This window comes from Ascaphus truei, chromosome 16 (genome assembly GCF_040206685.1).
Source record: "Ascaphus truei isolate aAscTru1 chromosome 16, aAscTru1.hap1, whole genome shotgun sequence".
NCBI classification, from domain to species: domain Eukaryota; kingdom Metazoa; phylum Chordata; class Amphibia; order Anura; family Ascaphidae; genus Ascaphus; species Ascaphus truei.
Window position 1 is genome coordinate 8,108,825 of NC_134498.1, and position 25,282 is coordinate 8,134,106.

Here is a 25,282-nt window from a genome sequence, read left to right on the forward strand (position 1 = left end):
ACTCTTAACTCTGACACACACTTCTACTAAATAGGAAGTGCACTGCTCTTTATGATATTGGCAGGCACTGCCCCTGTGTCTCTGCCTACCACACAGGGTCAGGTACCAATTTCAGGAATGTCCCGTTATTAGCGTAAACACAACAGAGTTCCATGGATCTAGCATTAAGACTGTAAGCTCTGCAGGCCAGGGATTTCCTTTCCTATTGTCTGATTTTGTTTGTTGCACTTATTGTACTATAATTCTCTGTACTGTATTGCCTCTCTTATAAAGCGCTATATAAATAAATATTTACATACATAATATATCTTAATGCATCTTAAGACACCTTAGAGTTCCCTCTATAAGACACTTTATGGTCCACTCAAGTGAATAGTCTGTAAGTAGGGTGACCATTCGTCCCGGTTTTGCCGGGACAGTCCCGTTTTTTTCTGCCCTGTCCCGATTTTAGCTCCGTCCCGGTTATGTCCCGATTTTTGTCCCTGGTCCCGGTATTGCGGGGCAGCGGCGGTGAGGAGAATGCGGCGGCCGGTAAGTATTTTCTATGTGTGTGTGTGAATGCTGCCGGGGAGACTGAATGAAGGAGAATGCCGGGGGCGGGACTTAGAATGCCGGCCGGCCCGCAGGGGATTGGTTGCAGGCAGGTCAGAGGAAGCCGGGGGCGGGACTTCCGCTTTGTGCAGAGCACAAGTGTCTTCCCGCTCCCGGCTCCTCTGTTCGCGGTGAGTGTCCCCTTTCTGTCCCGGGTCCCAGCCAGGGGGGGTAATAGGAGGTGGTAGCGGGGGTGCGCCTACCTTTGTACCACCTTGTACCTTTGCCCCCCTGGCGCTCCCACCATTGCCCCCCCGGCGCTCCCACCATTGCCCCATCGGCACTCCCACCTTTGCCCCCCGGCGCTCCCACCTTTGCCCCATCGGCACTCCCACCTTTGCCCCCCGGCGCTCCCACCTTTGCCCCCCCCCCGGCGCTCACAGCTTTGCCCCCCGGCGCTCCCACCTTTGCCCCTCCGGCGCTCACAGCTTTGTGTGTGTGTGTGAATCAGTGGGTGTGTGTGGGTGTGTGTGTGTGTATCAGTGTGTGTGTGTGTGTGTGTGTGTGTGTGTGTGTGTGTATGTGTATCAGTGTGTGTGTGTGTGTGTGTGTGTGTATGTGTATCAGTGTGTGTGTGTGTGTGTGTATGTGTATCTGTGTGTGTGTATTTGTGTGTATGTGTGTGTGTGTGTGTGTGTATGTGTATCTCTGTGTGTTTGTGTATCTGTGTGTGTGTGTGTGTGTATCTGTGTGTGTGTGTGTATCTGTGTGTATCTGTGTGTGTGTGTGTGTATCAGTGTGTGTGTGTGTGTGTGTGTGTGTGTGTGTGTGTGTGTGTGTGTGTGTGTGCGCGTGTTTCAGTGTGTGTGTGTGTTTCAGTGTGTGTGTGTGTTTCAGTGTGTGTGTGTGTGTGTTTCAGTGTGTGTGTGTGTGTGTGTGTGTGAATCAGTGGGTGTGTGTGTGTGTGTGTGTGTGTGAATCAGTGGGTGTGTGTGTGTGTGTGTGTGTGTGTGTGTGTGTGTGTGTGTGTGTGTGTGTGTGTGAATCAGTGTGTGTGTGTGTGTGTGTGTGTGTGTGTGTGTGTGTGTGTATTAGTGGGTGTGTGTGTGTGTGTGTGTGTGTGTGTATCAGTGTGTCTGTATCTGTGTGTGTGTGTATTGTATTGTATTGTATGTCTTTATTTATATAGCGCCATTAGTGTACATAGCGCTTCACAGTAGTAATACATGTGGTAATCAAATAAATAACAGATAATATAAAAAACATATCATGGGAATAAGTGCTTTAGACATAAAAGTAACATTTCGGAAGAGGAGTCCCTGCCCCGAGGAGCTTACAGTCTAATTGGTAGGTAGGGAGAACGTACAGAGACAGTAGGAGGGAGTTCTGGTAAGTGCGTCTGCAGGGGGTCAAGCATTATGTATCGTGTTTAGAATATCCACAGTGCTATTCATATGCTTCTTTAAGCAAGTGTGTCTTAAGGTGGGTCTTAAAGGTGGATAGAGAGGGTGCTAGTCGGGTACTGAGGGGAAGGGCATTCCAGAGATGTGGGGCAGTCAGTGAAAAAGGTTTAAGGCGGGAGAGGGCTTTAGATACAAAGGGGGTAGAAAGAAGACATCCTTGAGAAGAACGCAAGAGTCTGGATGGTGCATACCGAGAAATTAGGGATGAGATGTAAGGAGGGGCAGAAGAATGTAAAGCTTTAAAAGTGAGGAGAAGAATGGAGTGTGAGATGCGGGATTTGATCGGAAGCCAGGAGAGGGATTTCATGAGGGGAGATGCTGAGACAGATCTAGGAAAGAGTAGAGTGATTCTGGCAACAGCATTTAGGATAGATTGTAGGGGAGACAGGTGAGAGGCAGGAAGGCCGGACAGCAGGAGGTTACAGTAATCAAGACAGGAGAGAATGAGGGCCTGAGTCAGAGTTTTAGCAGTCGAACAACAGAGGAAACGGCGTATCTTAGTTATATTGCGGAGGAAAAAGCGACAAGTTTTAGAAATGTTTTGAATGTGAGGGGCGAATGTGAGAGAGGAGTCGAACGTGACCCCTAGGCAGCGTGCTTGGGCTACTGGGTGAATGATTGTAGTTCCAACAGTAATGTGGAAGGAGGTAGTAGGGCCAGGTTTGGGAGGAAGTATGAGGAGCTCTGTTTTAGCCATGTTGAGTTTAAGGCGTCGGAGGGCCATCCAGGATGATATAGCAGAGAGACATTCAGAAACTTTGGTTTGTACAGCAGGTGTAAGGTCAGGAGCAAGCGAGAGAATACAAGACGTTCAAGTAGTTTAGAGGCAAAAGGCAGGAGGGAGACAGGTCGATAGTTAGAAAGACAGGTAGGGTCAAGCTTGCTGTTTTTGAGTAATGGTATGACTGTTGCATGTTTGAAGGAGGATGGAAAGGTTCCAGAGCAGAGGGAGGAGTTAAAAATGTGTGTAAGCGTAGGGATTATAGTAGGAGCTAGAGGTTTTAGGAGATGGGAGGGAATGGGGTCAAGAGGGCAAGTGGTAGAGGGAGAAGAGGAGATCAACAGCGACACATCCTCCTCTGAGACAGTGGAAAACGACTCAAGGAAGGCAGGAGGAGAGTTAGGAAGAGGTGTAGGATGGGGGGAAGAAACAGGGGATGTTCTGCCGTATGGATTCCACCTTTTCCTTAAAATAGTCTGCAAAGTCCTGAGCGGAGATGGAGGAAGGAGAGGCAGCTGAGGGTGGTTTGAGTAGAGTATCAAAGACAGAGAACAGTCGGCGTGGGTTAGACTTGTGCATGTTGATTAGTGCAGAAAAGTAGGCTTGTTTAGCTTGCGAGAGTGCAGAGTTGAAACAGGATAGCATAAATTTGTAGTGAAGGAAGTCTGCGAGAGTGTGAGACTTCCTCCAGAGGCGTTCAGAGGAACGAGTGGAGGAACGCAGCATGCGCGTGTGGGAATTTAGCCAGGGTCTAGGGTTAGAAGGGCGAGGGCGGCAGAGAGAAAGCGGGGCATGTAGATCAAGAGATGAGGACAAGACAGAGTTGTACTTTCTGACCAGGTTGTCAGGGTCTGTAGCAGAGCTGAGAGAGGAGAGGGAGGAGTGTAAAGTGGACTCAAAGTCAGGTAAGTGAATAGAGCGCAGGTTTCTGCAGAACCGGGGGGTAGATGGAGGTGGAGAAGGGGAGAAGCGAGATAAAGAGAATGAGATGAGATGATGGTCAGAGAGAGGAAAAGGGGAAATGGAGAAATCAGAGAGAGATAAGTTTTTAGTGAAAACCAGGTCTAAGTAGTGGCCATCCTTGTGGGTGCTGGCTGCAGTCCACTGTTGAAGGCCAAAAGAAGAGGTAAGAGAAAGAAAGCGGGAAGCCCAAGAGAGAGAGGGGTCATCAATGTGGCAATTGAAGTCCCCAAGGAGAAGAACAGGGGAGTCTGAGGAGAGAAAGAAAGAGAGCCAGGATTCAAAGTGAGAGAGAAAGGCAGAAAGGGGATGAGTAGAGGTAGGTGGGCGATAGATGACCGCCACATGAACAGGGAGAGGAGAGAAGATCTGGACAGTGTGAGCCTCAAAGGAGGGAAAAGCAAGAGAGGGGGGAATAGGAAGGGTTCGGTAACGGCAGACAGAGGAGAGCAGGAGCCCCACGCCTCCACCCCTGCCATCAGGGCGCGGTGTGTGTGTGTGTATCAGTGTGTCTGTATCTGTGTGTGTGTGTGTGTGTGTGTGTATCAGTGTGGCTTTTTTGGCGATAAGCTGGTGATAAGTGGCTTATCGCTGCTTACTGCATGAGGGCCTTAGGGAGGATTTGTTCCTTTAAAGTACACCTAGTTTGGCATAGGATTTGGATGTCAGGGTATCAATGTGCAACCCAAATGTTAAATGGGAGTTGAATGATCAGATATTTCAAACAAGTAACAGGGGCTAGGATGGTTTTAGAGCTGGTTTTTATCTGAAGCTCTGTCATTGGTAGCTTTAGCAATTTAGCTCTGGTCCCAAATACCATTGTTACAGTCTTGTCAGTGTTTAAAATCAGTTTGTTTTGGGAAATCCAGTTTCAAGTCTCAAAAATCAGATTGAAGTACGTGTTCAAGGTCAGAGAGGCGAGGGCTGCGTGCATATAGGATAAGATCTAAGGCCTCTCACAATAACCCGTTAGGAATATTAATTCCTCATCTATCCGACATAAGTATAAAATATAGTCTACCAAGACCCCTAATACAGAGTTACCCACCTTATACGGGAGCAGCTGCCAGACGAGTATAGTAAATGTATCTTATTTCTTTTGCCACTGGAGGGCAGCGTGGAGTTGCAAGGAGTGGCGCCCGTAAGGACGACGTGCCAGTTAGGCGGAAGGAGAAGCGCACACACTTTTATGTGAAACGGATATATTTGGTGAGGGATTTAGGAGTCTGAGTAAGAAAATTAACCATTTAAATATGTACAGATTTAATCCCATTTTTGGAAATTAGGGATGTTGCCTAAAAGTTTGAGAATGCATAAAGTGCCACCCATGGGCTTTAATGAAGCAGCATTTGTGGGCTAAATGGAACAGCATTCTGTATAAAGGTATTTTGGACTCGATATAAATAATTGATGCCAAAAACTAATATTAAGTAAATTGAGAATGGAAAAATCTTCAACACAAACGTACAGAATGTGATATTCTGAGAGATCTTACAGATGTTATCAAATCCCACAATGAATATATAGAAAATGTCTGTATAGGACGAGTCAAATAAGAATATGCCAATAAAACGTTTAATTGGGAGATACAGGGGCCACAATTCAGGCCATTTAGCTGAAAGAAGAGAAGCCGGTCAGCCAGTAGAGCAGGTCAGCCGGTCAGCCAGTAGAGCAGGTCAGCAGGTCAGCCAGAAGAGCAGGTCAGCCGGTCAGCCGGTAGAGCAGGTCAGCCAGTCAGCTCTGAGATCAGCATTACTTATATCCCCTAAACGTTGTCCCCTGCATGTAATGCTGCAGAACAGCCTACACTGCATATACTGTACATGAGATTCTTAACCCTTTCTTTTCGCTCGACTAATCTGAATGATTTGCTAATTGGTTTGTAATTAGAGAGATATTTGTAGCAGAATCCCATGTATGTTATTTTTACCTTTTTAGATACCGTTTTGTGTAATAAAATATATGAGATCAGAGGGGCTTCCTGTTTGCACTCGTGTTTTGGCAGAAGTGTATATGTGACCCTATAAATCTCCCTCACACCTGGGCTTGGCAGCGTGACACTAGTGCAGCGTCCTGGGGAAGAATCACTGAGCTGTTAGCAATAGATACAACGGATAGAAAAGACACTACACATAGGTTTGATTAAAGAGAGTATTTTATTGAAATAATGAATCTCTTTGCTGGGAGGGGCCTGCAGCACATTGCAGAGCGATATAGTAACACGCAGAGCAATGCATTGCAGGCCCCTCCGGCAGCAAAGGGGTGAAGACCAATGCAGGGTGTATAAAGATCTCACTGATAATTCATGCACAAAGTGCAGTTTGTTGCTGTGATCCAGAGGAAGGCGAAACATAACCCCTGCTGTGCAATGGGGGAAAAAAATTCCTTCCTGACCCCATTAAATGGCGATCGGATGGTCCCTGGATCACTGCGCAGTGAGATCAGATGGAGCAGCACAGATCAGCGTTGTTATACACAGGGGCAAACTCAGTATATAGAGATGCGGGTGATGGGGCCCTTGTGCCCCTGTGTATAACTCACCTGCTCCCCCATCCCCCTGCATATCTATCCCATTCACCCCTTTTCCTCCCGCATACCTCGCAGGGCCGGCCGGCCATTAGGCGGTCGCCTAGCGCGCAGAGGTCCTAGGGGCGCATTAATAATCATTATTATTTTTTCCTCTTATTATTTTATTTATTTATCTTTTTTTTAAAATTATTATTCTTTTTTTTATCCAGTATTTTGGCGCCCTTTTATTTTTATTTTGCGTTGCGCTGGGGTGCGGTCGCACCCCCCTGCAGCCCCGATATCTACGCCACTGTTTATTTTATTATTTTATTTATCTTATTATTTTTTATACAACTGGGGCACAAATTTTAAGTTTTGCCTCGGGCGCATGAAACCCGTGCTCTGGCCCTGCTCCTTGTTCTCTCTCACCCTCTCACGCCCAATATCCCTATCTCCCTCTAGTACCTGCCCCTCCCTCAGCCTTCCTGATCTTATCTGCCTCTCCTGCGGTCAAACCAACTTCTCAGGGCCCCTAGAATACCCCTGTATCTACGCCCTGGCTCCTCTGCTACCTGCACCTGGCTTCTTCTCCGCCTAAAAAAGGTGAAGCAGCAGATCTGTCCGCACCTCTCGTATTCTCCTACCTGCTCCCGGGGTCTTCTCCTCCGCCTAAAAAAGGTGAAGCAGCAGATCCGGCCACACCTGTCGTATGCTCCTTGGTCATCGTACACCACGTCTGCGTCATCGGCCGCCTTGTAGCCCACCTCATTGTTCCACTTGACGCCCGCTTTGTCGTATGCCTCGTCGTCCGCCTCGTAGCCCGCCTCGTCGTCTGGTGGCACAAAGGGCACCACCTTCGTGTGTGTCCTGATCTGCAGGAGACATGAAGTGTTTGTAACCAGGGACAGTGATACTCTGTATCGCAAGAGCTCCTGTGCCACTTATACCCCATCCCCAATACCACGTTATACCGCCCTCCACAGGGCAAATACCCGTTATACCCACCTCCCCAGGCCCAGTACCCAGTTATACAACCCTCCCAAGGCCCAGTACCCTGTTATACACCCCTCCCCGGGCCCAGTACTCGTTATACCCACCTCACCAGGCCCAGTACCCGTTATACCCACCTCACCAGGCCCAGTACCCATTATATACCCCTCCCCAGAAGGTCATGTTTCTATTTATCAAAAATACATTGAGTTACCTCTGGTTTTCAGGCATGTCCTGGGGGAGTTATCACAGAGACACAGAAACGTCGCTGAGTTTGGGTTAGTAACTCCCTTAACCTCTCAGCAGTTGAATTCCCCATTAGGCGCTTAGCACGTTAAAAACAAGCGTTGCTATTTCTCTGCATGAAGTTGCAGGTAATTGGAAGAGTTACACAGTGACGGCTATTTCATCACTCACCTTCTTCCCCCGAAACGGTCTTTTCTGTCTTATTTCCGGCTTCACATCGGATATCCATATCCATTCTTGGCCTCTGATCTGTATGCAAGACAATGCTTTAAGACAGGGTTGCACAACCTTTTCCCCCTGCTCCCCCCTCCACCTTCCCCACCTTGTCTCCGACGTTCTGATGTAACGACGTCATGTGATATCACGTTGCTATGGCAATGCCACATCATGTGACGCCACGTTGCTGTCGCCAGAAGCCGCCGGAGACAAGGAAAGGGAACTTACAGAGGCCTTGCGCGCGATCTCCGGCATTTAATTTAAATGCTATGGGGAAGAGCGAGGGGCCTCTGTAAGCGCCGAGCCCCTCCTCCCAAGAAAATGTTGTGCCCCTCGATTTGCGCACCCCTGCTTTAAGAGATATTCTGGGACCCTCCAACTCCTCCATCGGACCCTTCCTCATATTGACTGACCTTGCAGTGCTCTGCACTGACTTGCACTGACCTGCTATGGTGCCTCTCAAAATACCATGCTAACTCATTCTGAACATACATGTGTCCTTTCTACATGTTACTCAGCTTGTATGGGCCACAGACAGCTTTCCTGGGGTCCAGGACTAGTTTCCACCGGAGACACTCACCCATGGGTCGGCGACTTTGCGAGAACCCACCCCCCCCAACCTGTTTTCTCTTGCACTGCCATAGACAACAACATTTCGGCCTGCTGGTCTTTCTCAGGTAAAGTGGCTAAACCCACTAAATCCAGCAAAGAAAGGCCAGCAGCCGAAACATTGTAGTCTGTGGCACAATAAATTATCTTTTTTTATTCAAATCCGTGTGCCCTTTCCCATCAATCATATTGTATCCATTGGACGAAATGCCGGTCTTCCCTGAGACTAAGGGGCACCGGTAAAAGTATCACTACTTATTGTTTTTTTTTGGTGTGCAGCAAATCCCCATCATTTTTGCGTTCTCTTGCTCTGCCCCAATCTGACACACCACCTTGCTCTCTCACCCCCCTCTTAAACTCCCCCGTCACCCTTTCCTTCCTCAAAGGTTGTCCTTTAATCAGATCTTACCCAAATTGTCTCCATCTCCCTTGGAAATGTTCTGTCTTTAAGCTGTGCGGCTCCTCTTGATCCGAACTTTCTTAGCTGACCCCTTTAGGTTTCGGCTCCGAGGGTCTAAAAAATAAGCGACTCCGAAAAGATGTGAAATATGCGCACGGGTCCTAATGGGGCACTGAGGGGGAGACTTAAATACTAGTAAATATAATCTACTGTGCTAACAAATATAATCTATTAACTAACAAATATAATTTATTAAACTAAGAAATATAATTTATTAAACTAACAAATATAACTTATTAAACTAAGAAATATAACTTATTAACCTAACAAATATAATTTATTAAACTAAGAAATATAACTTATTAAACTAAGAAATATAACTTATTAAACTAAGAAATATAACGTATTAAACTAAGAAATATAACTTATTAAACTTAGAAATATAATCTATTAAACTAAATAAATATCTATTCAACTAAATAAATATCTATTCAACTAAATAAATATAATCTATTTAAAAACAATACAATAAAAAGCTGGAGAAATGATACGTCAACCAAGCCACAGATGTGATGCCAATGAGCGTTGAACTCCTTGCAGATCCACCGTCAGCTGGTTGTGGCAGAAAGTGGTGACATACAGTAGAACAGAGTGGTTGAGCTGTAACCACGGCAGTCAGGTCAGAAATCAACACAATATTTTTTGAAATTTAGAATGAGAATGTTCTGTATGTCACATTCTGGGCTCAGACTCTGAGCCCTGTCACATGTTAGCAGCTTGTGATAATAGAAAGTATCCATATACTGGTATGTGATAAGAAACATGAAGGTCATTTTATACTGGGTCCCATAACCTGCTTTATATGAAGTATCATTTTACACTAATTAGTAGAGATGTTACATTTTGAAAAATAGCACTTCTGGCGACATTGTTCATTTTCTCTACAAATGATAAATCAAAAAGTTGGATGAAAAGTTATATATGTGTGTGTGCGCGCGCAATATATATATATATAGAGGTATCAGTACCGTGTTAGCCGAGCTTCAATAATCCAAAAATAAATAGATGATACCGTTCTGTGGCTAACTAAATGCTTTTATTTGTGCGAGCTTTCGAGATACACTGATCTCTTCTTCCGGCGATGTTACAATGAATGAAGCAAGCAAAAGGTATACTTAAAAACAGTGTCTCTTGGAATGTTATCTGTGCTGGTCCTTCCCCCGGTGTGGATGTGTTTTATGCCTAGAGGTGTCAAAAGGTTCCTGAAAGCAAGTGATGAAAGAGTGTGTATGTGTATCAGTGTGAATGAAAATGAATGGAGAGCCCACCGTATATACAGTGCTTTACAAAAGGTGTGTGTGGAGTGGGAGTGGATATAAATGGTGTGGGTGGGTGTGGAAATGTGAGAGTTTGTAGCACAACTAAAAGTGTGTGTGGATACTTTGTGGTCCCTATTGATGTATAGGGATGTAAAAACAGTATTTGTATGTGTAAGAGACAGCTGTGTGTGCATACATATAGCACAGTATGTTAAATTACGCCGCGGGGTCATGTGACGTCACCCTCGTCAAATGCCGCTGCAGGTTACGTGACGCCGCATCAAGGTAAGGGGGGGGGGGGCGCGAGCACCAGCAGAGGGAAGGCAGGGGGGCGAGCTGCAAAAGTTTGTGCTCCCCTGGTATAACCAATAAATAGTATAGCTGATATAGCAATTTGGTTGTGGCTAGAGAGAGATTATAATGGCAGTGAGAATTAGTGGTCAGAATTAATAACAGTGCAATTACTAAAAAGTAGCTGTAATAAAATAATAATAAACACTATGCCTAAACACAATAAAAGTCCAGAAACCTAGCTCTAATAGCTATGTTATAACTCAATCATAAAAGGATCCAATTCGGGCGTCCTCTGGAGCCCTGGCAGCTCTCTTCAGGGAAACAACCACCTCCTCGGTAGATATCTAAACAAAAAAAAGAAGAGAAAGCGCCCGCTCCATGTGTAAATTCAGTTTAACAATTTCATTTCCTGGACAAGATAAAAATAGCAAACTCACAAACAGCCGTTTGGTAAAAGCATTGTGTGAGACAGGCTCGGGCTCCGTGGTAATCCGGTGGTCACTCCGCAGCTCCAGACTTTGGACGATGACCGGGAAACTCGATAGGCTGCGCCCCTCGCAGTGTGGTCCTCCAGCAATCTGTGGTATGTTGTGGTTCCACTGTAATTCCGGTGTCTCGTCTTGGTCGCGTACCAACTTCCCTTCCGGCGTCAGGACGTATAGTGTGGCAATAGCAACGAGAAGAAAGTACTGAGGTGGGGTTGGATCCCCCTCGGTTATTTCTTGTTTTATTAATAAATAATTTACTATATTTTAATCTCTGGTGCGCATTGTGTGCATTTTTCTTCTTGTCTGCACAGTGCTTCAGATGCTGCATCTGAAAAAATGCCGGTGGATCGGGATGTGAGGTAGGGAAGTGACGTCCGCGCCGGAACGTTATTGCCACGCCTCCAAATATTTATTGCTACGCCCCCAATCGCACCCGCTGCATACCCTGCAAAGCCATAAAAAAGCTCAGGCTTCAGCAAGTGTATTGCAGCGTGTGTGCCTTCCCTCCGTCTGAAATACTATAGACGCAGCCTTATCGACGCTTACTAAATAGGCCCGTGTCTCTCTCTCTCTGTGTCTCTGTCTCTCTCTGTGTGTCTCTGTCTCTCTCTGTGTGTCTCTCTGTGTCTCTCTCTCTCTCTGTGTGTCTCTGTCTCTCTCTGTGTGTCTCTGTTTCTCTCTGTGTGTCTCTGTGTGTGTCTGTATCTCTGTCTCTCTCTGTGTCTCTGTGTGTGTCTCTGTGTCTCTCAAATCAAATCAGCTTGATTGGCATGTCAAAAGAACATTTCAGTATTGCCAAAGCGTGAGTAATAGGGGGTGTGGGACAATGATTACACGAATACTAGGGGGTACGGTATAATGGTTATACAGTACATTACTTTTGTCTCTCTCTCTCTCTCTCTCTGTGTCTCTCTCTCCCTATGTCCCTCTCTCTGTCTCTCTCTCATTCTCTGTCTCTCTCTCATTCTCTGTCTCTCTCTCATTCTCTGTCTCTCTCTCATTCTCTGTCTCTCTCTCATTCTCTGTCTCTCTCTCTCATCCCTGTATGATAGGTATGTTCCAACTCTATTTTTTGCTCTTCTTTTCCGTTTGAGAGGAGGGAGTCCCTCACCTCTTCAGCCACACACCAGGAACGCTGGATTGCTTTCAGACGCTCGGAGAGGCGGATACAGTCGTGGATTGCAGGCACTGATTTATCTGGTAAGTCCCGCAAACATGCTTGAACAAGGGCCGTAGACATTTTATTTGATGGTTTAGAATATCATTGTCTGTGGTTGTTAGTTATTGGTATTAGAGTTTTTTGATGTTGTTACGAATCAAATACATTTTGAAGTAGTAATCCCCTCCGAACTGGGCATTCCTGGCCAATAATGCCCTGGCTGTAAGAGTTGAAGGGCCCAAGCAAAGCCCCCACCTCTATACACACTAACACTGCAGGGGCATCAGAGTGTCTTGTTGTCATGGCAACGGGGGGTGTCACGTGATGTAATTTGTTTAATAAATTATTTTTTAAGGTGTCCCGGTTTTTCATTTTCGAAATCTGGTCACCCTATTGATCAAGCAGAAAAAGTGAAGAAACAATTGTAGTTTTGCTAATGGACGTCATTTTGGCATATCATTAGCTTTGAGGATACCCATTAATATGAAGAAAAATAACATCGATTCCCAATGTAGCCCCCCTTCCCTGGGCCAATCGCAGATCGGGTCCCCCTCCTCTGTACTAGGGTCTGGCTACGTGTCTGAGTGTGGTGCATACCTGCTGGCAACAGGGGGGCCTGAGTCTCCCGCGATGGTATGGGGGATGACAGGATCAGGTTTCTGGGGTGAATGCCTCCGTCTCATCAGAGCAGGATGAAATTTCGCTTCAGAAGGACTTGGAGAGACTGGAAACGTGGGCAGGTAAATGGCAAATGAGGTTTAATACAGATAAATGTAAGGTTATGCATTTGGGATGCAAGAATAAAAAGGCGACTTACAAATTAAATGGAGATATATTGGGGGAATCCTTGATGGAGAAGGATTTAGGGGTGCTTGTAGACAGCAGGCTTAGCAATAGTGCCCAATGTCATGCAGTAGCTGCAAAGGCAAACAAGATCTTATCTTGCATCAAACGGGCAATGGATGGAAGGGAAGTAGACATAATTATGCCCCTTTACAAAGCATTAGTAAGACCACACCTTGAATATGGAGTACAATTTTGGGCACCAAACCTAAGAAAAGACATTATGGAACTAGAGAGAGTGCAGAGAAGAGCCACCAAATTAATAAAGGGGATGGACATTCTAACTTATGAGGAGAGGCTAGCTATATTGGATTTATTTACATTAGAAAAGAGGCGTCTAAGAGGGGATATGATAACTATATACAAATATATTCAGGGACAATACAAGGAGCTTTCAAAAGAACTATTCATCCCACGGGCAGTACAAAGGACTCGGGCCATCCCTTAAGGTTGGAGGAAAGGAAATTTCACCAGCAACAAAGGAAAGGGTTCTTTACAGTAAGGGCAGTTAAAATGTGGAACTCATTACCCATGGTGACTGTGATGGCAGATACAATAGATTTGTTCAAAAAAAGGTTGGACATCTTTTTAGATGGGACAGGTATACAGGGATATACCAAATAAGTATATATGGGAAGGATGTTGATCCAGGGATTAATCCGATTGCCAATTCTTGGAGTCAGGAAGGAATTAATTTTTCCCCTTAATGGGGTTTTTTGTTTGCCTTCCTCTGGATCAATAAGTAAGTATAGATATAGAATTAAGTATCTGTTGTCTGAATTTAGCATAGGTTGAACTTGATGGACGTACGTCTTTTTTCAACCTCATCTATTATGTAACTATGTAACTATGTATGTAATGGTGCAGCGCCTCCATCTCTGAGCCCCAGGAATACGGGTGGAATCCTTCCAGAGAGTCCCCCCCCCCCCCCTCGGGGATGAGAGATTCCAGTCTCACACTGTATATCTTTAAAAGCAGCCGCAGCTCTTTATTCACAGCAGCAGAATAGCAGCAACAAGACTATCAATCAGGTACAGGGTGTCTTCCTCCACACAGGACTGCTCTCCCTCAGGATGGTCTCTGTGTCCCTGCCACCACCCCAGGTCAAGGGCACCCAGGGTGGGGCTAGCTCTTCCCTCGCCCCCTAAACAGGGTGAGAGGAATTGGTCCACCTCCCTAACTAAGGTTGCATCAGCTCTACTCAGAGGCTGATGGCTCCCCTTCTCCAACGGCCAATTGATATAGGCTCTCTCTGTCACCCTGGGCCAGCCAGGTGACAGACTCAGCAGACTCTAACTCTGGACTGAACTCTTAACTCTGACACACACTTCTACTAAATAGGAAGTGCACTGCTCTTTATGATATTGGCAGGCACTGCCCCTGTGTCTCTGCCTACCACACAGGGTCAGGTACCAATTTCAGGAATGTCCCGTTATTAGCGTAAACACAACAGAGTTATATGGATCTAGCATTAAGACTGTAAGCTCTCCAGGCCAGGGATTTCCTTTCCTATTGTCTGATTTTGTTTGTTGCACTTATTGTACTATAATTCTCTGTACTGTATTGCCTCTCTTATAAAGCGCTATATAAATAAATATTTACATACATAATATATCTTAATGCATCTTAAGACACCTTAGAGTTCCCTCTATAAGACACTTTATGGTCCACTCAAGTGAATAGTCTGTAAGTAGGGTGACCATTCGTCCCGGTTTTGCCGGGACAGTCCCGGTTTTTTCTGCCCTGTCCCGATTTTAGCTCCGTCCCGGTTATGTCCCGGTTTTTGTCCCTGGTCCCGGTATTGCGGGGCAGCGGCGGTGAGGAGAATGCGGCGGCCGGTAAGTATTTTCTATGTGTGTGTGTGTGTGAATGCTGCTGGGGAGACTGAATGAAGGAGAATGCCGGGGGCGGGACTTAGAATGCCGGCCGGCCCGCAGGGGATTGGTTGCAGGCAGGTCAGAGGAAGCCGGGGGCGGGACTTCCGCTTTGTGCAGAGCACACGTGTCTTCCCGCTCCCGGCTCCTCTGTTCGCGGTGAGTGTCCCCTTTCTGTCCCGGGTCCCAGCCAGGGGGGTAATAGGAGGTGGTAGCGGGGGTGCGCCTACCTTTGTACCACCTTGTACCTTTGCCCCCCCGGCGCTCCCACCATTGCCCCCCCGGCGCTCCCACCATTGCCCCCCCGGCGCTCCCACCATTGCCCCATCGGCGCTCCCACCTTTGCCCCCCGGCGCTCCCACCTTTGCCCCATCGGCACTCCCACCTTTGCCCCCCGGCGCTCCCACCTTTGCCCCCCCCCGGCGCTCACAGCTTTGCCCCCCGGCGCTCCCACCTTTGCCCCTCCGGCGCTCACAGCTTTGTCCCCCTGGCGCTCGCAGCTTTGCCCCCCCGGCGCTCCCACCTTTGCCCCCCCGGCGCTCACAGCTTTGTCCCCCGTCGCTCACAGCTTTGCCCCCCGGCGCTCACTTCCCCCCGTCCCCTTGGTGTGGGAGATGGGCTCGGGGGCGGGCAGTGGTTGCTGCGCGGTCGCAGGCGGTGCAGGGGGAGGCGGGGTGTATCTCTGTGTGTGTATCATTGTGTGTGTATCAGTGTGTGTGTATCAGTGTGTGTGTGTATCAGTGTGTGTGTGTGTGTGTGTGTATCAGTGTGTGTGTGTGTGTGTGTGTGTGTGTTTCGGTGTGTGTGTGTGTGTGTGTATCAGTGTGTGTGTGGGTGTGTGTGTATTAGTGGGTGTGTGTGTGTGTGTGTGTGTGTCAGTGTGTGTGTGTGTGTGTGTGTGTGTGTGTGTGTGTGTATCAGTGGGTGTGTGTGTATCAGTGTGTCTGTGTGTGTGTGTGTGTGTGTGTGTGTGTATGTGTATCAGTGTGTGTGTGTGTGTGTATGTGTATCAGTGTGTGTGTGTGTGTGTGTGTGTGTGTATGTGTATCTGTGTGTGTGTGTGTGTGTGTGTGTGTATATCTCTGTGTGTTTGTGTATCTGTGTGTGTGTGTGTGTATCTGTGTGTGTGTGTATCTGGGTGTATCTGGGTGTGTGTGTGTGTGTGTCAGTGTGTGTGTATCAGTGTGTGTGTGTGTGAGTGTGTGTATCAGTGTGTGTGTGTGTGTGTGTGTGTGTGTGTTTCAGTGTGTGTGTGTGTTTCAGTGTGTGTGTGTGTATTTCAGTGTGTGTGTGTGTGTATCAGTGGGTCTGTGTGTGTGTGAATCAGTGTGTGTGTGTGTGTGTGTGTGTGTGTGTGTGTGTGTGTGTGTGTGTGTGTGTGTGTGTGTGTGTGTGTGTGTGTGAATCAGTGTGTGTGTGTGTGTGTGTGTGTGTGTGTGTGTGTGTATCTCTGTGTGTTTGTGTATCTGTGTGTGTGTGTGTGTGTGTGTGTGTCAGTGTGTGTGTATCAGTGTGTGTGTGTTTCAGTGTGTGTGTGTGTGTTTCAGTGTGTGTGTGTGTGTTTCAGTGTGTGTGTGTGTGTGTGTGTGTGTGTGTGTGTGTGTGTGTGTGTGTGTGTTTCAGTGTGTGTGTGTGTGTTTCAGTGTGTGTGTGTGTGTGTGTGTGTGTGTGTGTGTGTGTGTGTGTGTGTGTGTGTATATCAGTGTGTCTGTATCTGTGTGTGTGTGTGTGTGTGTGTGTATCAGTGTGGCTTTTTTGGCGATAAGCTGGTGATAAGTGGCTTATCGCTGCTTACTGCATGAGGCCCTTAGGGAGGATTTGTTCCTTTAAAGTACACCTAGTTTGGCATAGGATTTGGATGTCAGGGTATCAATGTGCAACCCAATTGTTAAATGGGAGTTGAATGCCCAGATATTTCAAACAAGTAACAGGGGCTAGGATGGTTTTAGAGCTGGTTTTTATCTGAAGCTCTGTCATTGGCAGCTTTAGCAATTTAGCTCTGGTCCCAAATACCATTGTTACAGTCTTGTCAGTGTTTAAAATCAGTTTGTTTTGGGAAATCCAGTTTCAAGTCTCAAAAATCAGATTGAAGTATGTGTTCAAGGTCAGAGAGGCGAGGGCTGCGTGCATATAGGATAAGATCTAAGGCCTCTCACAATAACCCGTTAGGAATATTAATTCCTCATCTATCCGACATAAGTATAAAATTTAGTCTACCAAGACCCCTAATACAGAGTTACCCACCTTATACGGGAGCAGCTGCCAGACTAGTATAGTAAATGTATCTTATTTCTTTTGCCACTGGAGGGCAGCGTGGAGTTGCAAGGAGTGGCGCCCGTAAGGACGACGTGCCAGTTAGGCGGAAGGAGAAGCGCACACACTTTTATGTGAAACGGATATATTTGGGGAGGGATTTAGGAGTCTGAGTAAGAAAATTAACCATTTAAATATGTACAGATTTAATCCCACTTTTGGAAATTAGGGATGTTGCCTAAAAGTTTGAGAATGCATAAAGTGCCACCCATGGGCTTTAATGAAGCAGCATTTGTGGGCTAAAGGGAACAGCATTCTGTATAAAGGTATTTTGGACTCGATATAAATAATTGATGCCAAAAACTAATATTAAGTAAATTGAGAATGGAAAAATCTTCAACACAAACGTACAGAATGTGATATTCTGAGAGATTTTACAGATGTTATCAAATCCCACAATGAATATATAGAAAATGTCTGTATAGAACGAGTCAAACAAGAATATGCCAATAAAACATTTAATTGGGAGATACAGGGGCCACAATTCAGGTCATTTAGCTGAAAGAAGAGAAGCCGGTCAGCCGGTAGAGCAGGTCAGCCGGTCAGCCAGTAGAGCAGGTCAGCAGGTCAGCCAGAAGAGCAGGTCAGCCGGTCAGCCGGTAGAGCAGGTCAGCCGGTCAGCTCTGAGATCAGCATTACTTATATCCCCTAAACGTTGTCCCCTGCATGTAATGCTGCAGAACAGCCTACACTGCATATACTGTACATGAGATACTTAACCCTTTCTTTTCGCTCGACTAATCTGAATGATTTGCTAATTGGTTTGTAATTAGAGAGATATTTGTAGCAGAATCCCATGTATGTTATTTTTACCTTTTTAGATACCGTTTTGTGTAATAAAAGATATGAGATCAGAGGGGCTTCCTGTTTGCACTCGTGTTTTGGCAGAAGTGTATATGTGACCCTATAAATCTCCCTCACACCCGGGCTTGGCAGCGTGACACTAGTGCAGCGTCCTGGGGAAGAATCACTGAGCTGTTAGCAATAGATACAACGGATAGAAAAGACACTACACATATGTTTGATTAAAGAGAGTATTTTATTGAAATAATGAATCTCTTTGCTGGGAGGGGCCTGCAGCACATTGCAGAGCGATATAGTAACACGCAGAGCAATGCATTGCAGGCCCCTCCGGCAGCAAAGGGGTGAAGACCAATGCAGGGTGTATAAAGATCTCACTGATAATTCATGCACAAAGGGCAGTTTGTTGCTGGGATCCAGAGGAAGGCGAAACATAACCCCTGCTGTGCAATGGGGGAAAAAAATTCCTTCCTGACCCCATTAAATGGCGATCGGATGGTCCCTGGATCACTGCGCAGTGAGATCAGATGGAGCAGCACAGATCAGCGTTGTTATACACAGGGGCACACTCAGTATATAGAGATGCAGGTGATGGGGCCCTTGTGCCCCTGTGTATAACTCACCTGCTCCCCCATCCCCCTGCATATCTATCCCATTCACCCCTTTTCCTCCCGCATACCTCGCAGGGCCGGCCGGCCATTAGGCGGTCGCCTAGCGCGCAGAGGTCCTAGGGGCGCATTAATAATCATTATTATTTTTTCCTCTTATTATTTTATTTATTTATCTTTTTTTTTAAATTATTATTCTTTTTTTTATCCAGTATTTTGGCGCCCTTTTATTTTTATTTTGCGTTGCGCTGGGGTGCGGTCGCACCCCCTGCAGCCCCGATATCTACGCCACTGTTTATTTTATTATTTTATTTATCTTATTATTTTTTATACAACTGGGGCACAAATTTTAAGTTTCGCCTCGGGCGCATGAAACCCGTGCTCCGGCCCTGCTCCTTGTTCTCTCTCACCCTCTCACGCCCAATATCCCTATCTCCCTCTAGTACCTGCCCCTCCCGCAGCCTTCCTGATCTTATCTGCCTCTCCTGCGGTCAAACCAACTTCTCAGGGCCCCTAGAATACCCCTGTATCTACGCCCTGGCTCCTCTGCTACCTGCTCCTGGCTTCTTCTCCGCCTAAAAAAGGTGAAGCAGCAGATCTGTCCGCACCTCTCGTATTCTCCTACCTGCTCCCGGGGTCTTTTCCTCCGCTTAAAAAAGGTGAAGCAGCAGATCCGGCCACACCTGTCGTATGCTCCTTGGTCATCGTACACCACGTCTGCGTCATCGGCCGCCTTGTAGCCCACCTCATTGTTCCACTTGACGCCCGCTTTGTCATATGCCTCGTCGTCCGCCTCGTAGCCCGCCTCGTCGTCTGGTGGCACAAAGGGCACCACCTTCGTGCGTGTCCTGATCTGCAGGAGACATGAAGTGTTTGTAACCAGGGACAGTGATACTCTGTATCGCAAGAGCTCCTGTGCAACTTATACCCCATCCCCAATACCACGTTATACCGCCCTCCACAGGGCAAATACCCGTTATACCCACCTCCCCAGGCCCAGTACCCAGTTATACAACCCTCCCAAGGCCCAGTACCCTGTTATACGCCCCTCCCCAGGCCCAGTACTCGTTATACCCACCTCACCAGGCCCAGTACCCGTTATACCCACCTCACCAGGCCCAGTACCCATTATATACCCCTCCCCAGATGGTCATGTTTCTATTTATCAAAAATACATTGAGTTACCTCTGGTTTTCAGGCATGTCCTGGGGGAGTTATCACAGAGACACAGAAACGTCGCAGAGTTTGGGTTAGTAACTCCCTTAACCTCTCAGCAGTTGAATTCCCCATTAGGCGCTTAGCACGTTAAAAACAAGCGTTGCTATTTCTCTGCATGAAGTTGCAGGTAATTGGAAGAGTTACACAGTGACGGCTATTTCATCACTCACCTTCTTCCCCCGAAACGGTCTTTTCTGTCTTATTTCCGGCTTCACATCGGATATCCATATCCATTCTTGGCCTCTGATCTGTATGCAAGGCAATGCTTTAAGACAGGGTTGCACAACCTTTTCCCCCTGCTCCCCCCTCCACCTTCCCCACCTTGTCTCCGACGTTCTGATGTAACGACGTCATGTGATATCACGTTGCTATGGCAATGCCACATCATGTGACGCCACGTTGCTGTCGCCAGAAGCCACCGGAGACAAGGAAAGGGAACTTACAGAGGCCTTGCGCGCGATCTCCGGCATTTAATTTAAATGCTGTGGGGAAGAGCGAGGGGCCTCTGTAAGCGCCGAGCCCCTCCTCCCAAGAAAATGTCGTGCCCCTCGATTTGCGCACCCCTGCTTTAAGAGATATTCTGGGACCCTCCAACTCCTCCATCGGACCCTTCCTCATATTGACTGACCTTGCAGTGCTCTGCACTGACTTGCACTGACCTGCTATGGTGCCTCTCAAAATACCATGCTAACTCATTCTGAACATACATGTGTCCTTTCTACATGTTACTCAGCTTGTATGGGCCACAGACAGCTTTCCCGGGGTCCAGGACTAGTTTCCACCGGGGACACTCACCCATGGGTCGGCGACTTTGCGAGAACCCACCCCCCCAACCTGTTTTCTCTTGCACTGCCATAGACAACAACATTTCGGCCTGCTGGTCTTTCTCAGGTAAAGTGGCACCGGTAAAAGTATCACTACTTATTGTTTTTTTTTGGTGTGCAGTAAATCCCCATCATTTTTGCGTTCTCTTGCTCTGCCCCAATCTGACACACCACCTTGCTCTCTCACCCCCCTCTTAGACTCCCCCGTCACCCTTTCCTTCCTCAAAGGATGTCCTTTAATCAGATCTTACCCAAATTGTCTCCATCTCCCTTGGAAATGTTCTGTCTTTAAGCTGTGCGGCTCCTCTTGATCCGAACTTTCTTAGCTGACCCCTTTAGGTTTCGGCTCCGAGGGTCTAAAAAATAAGCGACTCCGAAAAGATGTGAAATATGCGCACGGGTCCTAATGGGGCACTGAGGGGGAGACTTAAATACTAGTAAATATAATCTACTGTGCTAACAAATATAATCTATTAACTAAGAAATATAACTTATTAAACTAAGAAATATAATTTATTAAACTAAGAAATATAACTTATTAAACTAAGAAATATAACTTATTAAACTAAGAAATATAACTTATTAAAATAAGAAATATAACTTATTAAACTAAGAAATATAACTTATTAAACTAAGAAATATAACTTATTAAACTAAGAAATATAACTTATTAAACTTAGAAATATAATCTATTAAACTAAATAAATATCTATTAAACTAAATAAATATCTATTCAACTAAATAAATATAATGTATTTAAAAACAATACAATAAAAAGCTGGAGAAATGATACGTCAACCAAGTCACAGATGTGATGGCAATGAGCGTTGAACTCCTTGCAGATCCACCGTCAGCTGGTTGTGGCAGAAAGTGGTGACATACAGTAGAACAGAGTGGTTGAGCTGTAACCACGGCAGTCAGGTCAGAAATCAACACAATATTTTTTGAAATTTAGAATGAGAATGTTCTGTATGTCACATTCTGGGCTCAGACTCTGAGCCCTGTCACATGTTAGCAGCTTGTGATAATAGAAAGTATCCATATACTGGGATGTGATAAGAAACATGAAGGTCATTTTATAATGGGTCCCATAACCTGCTTTATATGAAGTATCATTTTACACTAATTAGTAGAGATGTTACATTTTGAAAAATAGCACTTCTGGCGACATTGTTCATTTTCTCTACAAATGATAAATGAAAAAGTTGGATAAAACGTTATATGTGTGTGTGCGCGCGCAATATATATATATAGAGGTATCAGTACCGTGTTAGCCGAGCTTCAATAATCAAAAAATAAATAGATGATACCGTTCTGTGGCTAACGAAATGCTTTTATTTGTGCGAGCTTTCGAGATACACTGATCTCTTCCTCCGGCGATGTTCCAATGAATGAAGCAAGCAAAAGGTATACTTAAAAACAGTGTCTCTTGGAATGTTATCTGTGCTGGTCCTTCCCCCGGTGTGGATGTGTTTTATGCCTAGAGACAGCTGTGTGTGCATAGATATAGCACAGTATGTTAAATTACGCCGCGGGGTCATGTGACGTCACCCTCGTCAAATGCCGCTGCAGGTCACATGACGCCGCATCAAGGTAAGGGGGGGGGGGGGGGCGCGAGCACCGGCAGGGGGGCGAGCTGCAAAAGTTTGTGCTCCCCTGGCATAACCAATAAATAATATATCTGATATAGCAATTTGGTTGTGGCTAGAGAGAGATTATAATGGCAGTGAGAATTAGTGGTCAGAATTAATAACAGTGCAATTACTAAAAAGTAGCTGTAATAAAATAATAATAAACACTATGCCTAAACACAATAAAAGTCCAGAAACCTAGCTCTAATAGCTATGTTATAACTCAATCATAAAAGGATCCAATTCGGGCGTCCTCTGGAGCCCTGGCAGCTCTCTTCAGGGAAACAACCACCTCCTCGATAGATATCTAAACAAAAAAAAGAAGAGAAAGCGCCCGCTCCATGTGTAAATTCGGTTTAACAATTTCATTTCCTGGACAAGATAAAAATAGCAAACTCACAAACATCCGTTTGGTAAAAGCATTGTATGCGACAGGCTCGGGCTCCGTGGTAATCCGGTGGTCACTCCGCAGCTCCAGACTTTGGACGATGACCGGGAAACTCGATAGGCTGCGCCCCTCGCAGTGTGGTCCTCCAGCAATCTGTGGTATGTTGTGGTTCCACTGTAAATCCGGTGTCTCGTCTTGGTCGCGTACCAACTTCCCTTCCGGCGTCAGGACGTATAGTGTGGCAATAGCAACGAGAAGAAAGTACTGAGGTGGGGTTGGATCCTCCTCGGTTATTTCTTGTTTTATTAATAAATAATTTACTATATTTTAATCTCTGGTGCGCATTGTGTGCATTTTTCTTCTTGTCTGCACAGTGCTTCAGATGCTGCATCTGAAAAAATGCCGGTGGATCGGGATGTGAGGTAGGGAAGTGACGTCCGCGCCGGAACGTTATTGCCACGCCTCCAAATATTTATTGCCACGCCCCCAATCGCACCCGCTGCATACCCTGCAAAGCCATAAAAAAGCTCAGGCTTCAGCAAGTGTATTGCAGCGTGTGTGCCTTCCCTCCGTCTGAAATACTATAGACCCAGCCTTATCGACGCTTACTAAATAGGCCCGTGTCTCTCTCTCTCTCTGTGTCTCTGTCTCTCTCTGTGTGTCTCTGTCTCTCTCTGTGTGTCTCTGTCTCTCTCTGTGTGTGTCTCTCTGTGTCTCTGTCTCTCTCTCTGTGTCTCTGTCTCTCTCTGTGTGTCTCTGTTTCTCTCTGTGTCTCTGTGTGTCTCTGTCAAAAGAACATTTCAGTATTGCCAAAGCGTGAGTAAAAGGGGGTGTGGGACAATGATTACACGAATACTAGGGGGTACGGTACTGTATAATGGTTATACAGTACATTACTTTTGTCTCTCTCTCTCTCTGTGTCTGTCTCTCTCTCTCTGTGTCTCTCTCTCCCTATGTCCCTCTCTCTGTCTCTCTCTCATTCTCTGTCTCTCTCTCTCTCTCTCTCTCTCTGTGTCTCTCTCTCATTCTCTGTCTCTCTCATTCTCTGTCTCTCATTCTCTGTCTCTCTCTCATTCTCTGTCTCTCTCTCATTCTCTGTCTCTCTCTCATTCTCTGTCTCTCTCTCTCATCCCTGTATGATAGGTATGTTCCAACTCTATTTTTTGCTCTTCTTTTCCGTTTGAGAGGAGGGAGTCCCTCACCTCTTCAGCCACACACCAGGAACGCTGGATTGCTTTCAGACGCTCGGAGAGGCGGATACAGTTGTGGATTGCAGGCACTGATTTATCTGGTAAGTACCGCAAACATGCTTGAACAAGGGCCGTAGACATTTTATTTGATGGTTTAGATTATCATTGTCTGTGGTTGTTAGTTATTGGTATTAGAGATTTTTGATGTTGTTACGAATCAAATACATTTTGAAGTAGTAATCCCCTCCGAACTGGGCATTCCTGGCCAATAATGCCCTGGCTGTAAGAGTTGAAGGGCCCAAACAAAGCCCCCACCTCTATACACACTAACACTGCAGGGGCATCAGAGTGTCTTGTTGTCATGGCAACGGGGGGTGTCACGTGATGTGATTTGTTTAATAAATTATTTTTTAAGGTGTCCCGGTTTTTCATTTTCGAAATCTGGTCACCTTATTGATCAAGCAGAAAAAGTGAAGAAACAATTGTAGTTTTGCTAATGGACGTCATTTTGGCATATCATTAGCTTTGAGGATACCCATTAATATGAAGAAAAATAACATCGATTCCCAATGTAGCCCCCCTTCCCTGGGCCAATCGCAGATCGGGCCCCCCTCCTCTGTACTAGGGTCTGGCTACGTGTCTGAGTGTGGTGCATACCTGCTGGCATCAGGGGGGCCTGAGTCTCCCGCGATGGTATGGGGGATGACAGGATCAGGTTTCTGGGGTGAAATTTCTCTTCAGAAGGACTTGGAGAGACTGGAAACGTGGGCAGATAAATGGCAAATGAGGTTTAATACAGATAAATATAAGGTTATGCATTTGGGATGCAAGAATAAAAAGGCGACTTACAAATTAAATGGAGATATATTGGGGGAATCCTTGATGGAGAAGGATTTAGGGGTGCTTGTAGACAGCAGGCTTAGCAATAGTGCCCAATGTCATGCAGTAGCTGCAAAGGCAAACAAGATCTTATCTTGCATCAAACGGGCAATGGATGGAAGGGAAGTAGACATAATTATGCCCCTTTACAAAGCATTAGTAAGACCACACCTTGAATATGGAGTACAATTTTGGGCACCAATCCTAAGAAAAGACATTATGGAACTAGAGAGAGTGCAGAGAAGAGCCACCAAATTAATAAAGGGGATGGACATTCTAACTTATGAGGAGAGGCTAGCTATATTGGATTTATTTACATTAGAAAAGAGGCGTCTAAGAGGGGATATGATAACTATATACAAATATATTCAGGGACAATACAAGGAGCTTTCAAAAGAACTATTCATCCCACGGGCAGTACAAAGGACTCGGGGCCATCCCTTAAGGTTGGAGGAAAGGAAATTTCACCAGCAACAAAGGAAAGGGTTCTTTACAGTAAGGGCAGTTAAAATGTGGTACTCATTACCCATGGAGACTGTGATGGCAGATACAATAGATTTGTTCAAAAAAAGGTTGGACATCTTTTTAGATGGGACAGGTATACAGGGATATACCAAATAAATATATATGGGAAGGATGTTGATCCAGGGATTAATCCGATTGCCAATTCTTGGAGTCAGGAAGGAATTAATTTTTCCCCTTAATGGGGTTTTTTGTTTGCCTTCCTCTGGATCAATAAGTAAGTATAGATATAGAATTAAGTATCTGTTGTCTGAATTTAGCATAGGTTGAACTTGATGGACGTACGT